General features: G+C 37.9%; 1 protein-coding gene across 1 annotated transcript in view; it reads left to right on the forward strand.

The window, feature by feature from the left end:
- Positions 1-1841, forward strand: part of tlr18 (toll-like receptor 18) — a 13478-nt gene that overhangs the window by 2332 nt on the left and 9305 nt on the right. The window lies entirely within an intron of this gene.

Below are 1841 nucleotides of genomic sequence, written 5' to 3' on the forward strand. Positions count from 1 at the left end.
ACAGCCTTTGTTGTGTTTGATTGCTAGCCAGTAGCTAAGCTAACAGTTATTTCAAATCATTTTAGCTAACTATGACTGATTGATTGCTAACGTTAGCTTGTTAGCATCTTGTATGCTACTTGTCGAAAAGTGACGTTTGCGCGCCTCAAATCTGCACTCTACTTCCATCGGGCACTGAAAGCGACTTCCATCTTTTAAACGATGGTACATAACGACCGTGGTTTTACACATGCCGTTCATTTTGTGAAACAGTCACAGTTAGACTAGGTTTAGGCACAGAAATTCCTTAGAAAATGATCGTGGTTTTGGTTCAAACGATAAACAGTTATGTCACTTAACTTCAGATTATGCATGTGATGCAGAACGTTATTTAGTTCCGTTTGTTCCGTAACCTTAGAAAAAAAAAACAAATTTTCAAAATGGACACCGAGGGTGAAGGTCTTGTTTGTTTTACCCATGCACCACCCCAACCTGCCTCCTTACGTGTAATTTGGGGCTGTTACACTTTGTCACCTTCCTTTCTCCTTCCTTGCTCCTGTCATAATTACTATGGCAGCTAGACGACGCCACCACTGTAAATGTAAATATGTCAATGTGTAGGATAATGCGAGACTACAATACCAGTAGTAACTAAAGTGAAAAGGAAGTCATATTTTGACTAATGGAAAAAATGTTATTCATCACACCTGCGTTTTTTTTCCTGCTATGACAAATCAAAATATCTGCTGTGACAATGGCTTGTCACGTTTGAAAGACTGGTGCTGTGACAACTGTTTTGGCATGCTCAAGAAATTATTATTATTTATCCCCTTTGGGATTTGACTTATTGCCTTCTCCGTTCCCATCACCAACGGTTACATGATGGGTGGACATTGCTGGCACATATTAAATTAAAACAATGCATGGTGCAGGTTTAAAAGGCCACTTCCTTCATTTGTTTTGCACTTTTCCATTGTAGCATCTACATGCAGATAGTTTCCTTTGTCCAGTTTTTAGACATCTGTCTCTGTTGCTGTGGACATTTTTAATTGAATCCACTAAATAATACTTCCAATAATAACTGTTGACAGTATGTTCGGCTGTTTATCCAGAGCAATGGAGGAATTAACTTACAAGTAAGAGTAACATAAATGCTTTGAGCAGCAGAATGTAAACTCATTACATCCCAAAGGGGGTGGCAGCATAAATCTAAGAGATGACCATATCCTGTGTATCCTGAACGGTTACATACCACCAGGTGCTAGTGGGAAAATCGTTTTGGAAATAAAAAAGATCACTTGATGTATGGCATGAACAACCCCGGCACATAAACATGTTGAGTGTCTGTCGCTGTGGATGACGAGGCGGACGACCTGGGAGCAACATGTTCTCAAGTACTCGTGTGTTTGTGCGTAGCACATAAACATGGAGAGTCGTCAAACATCCTCATCATCTTTAACCCTTGTGTTGTCTTCCCGAAATCAACACTTATGTTGACACTTTTTATTGATGTCTGTCACTTTTTTTGACGTTTTCACTTTAGTTATGCAGTTATTTTGGGGAATTTATGGTCAATAACTTTTATTTATAGGAAATTATGTTTGAGGTAGAAAAGCAGAAATTAGAAATTATTTTGACTAAAAATTAAAGGAATGGATGTTGATGGATAATCACCGATTGGAATATGTCAACTTTTACTCAATACTATTTCAAAACCAATTTTTTTTTCTAAATACTATAAAATTGAAAAGGACACCCCGAAATGAATGAAAGTAGAGATTTGTACTTGGCAAAGAGCGTTTTGTGGACTCAATCATGTTCTTTTGGGTAGCTAAAAAGAACATTGATGTAGGAAAACGGGT

Source organism: Etheostoma spectabile, chromosome 6 (assembly GCF_008692095.1).
Source record: "Etheostoma spectabile isolate EspeVRDwgs_2016 chromosome 6, UIUC_Espe_1.0, whole genome shotgun sequence".
NCBI lineage: Eukaryota > Metazoa > Chordata > Actinopteri > Perciformes > Percidae > Etheostoma > Etheostoma spectabile.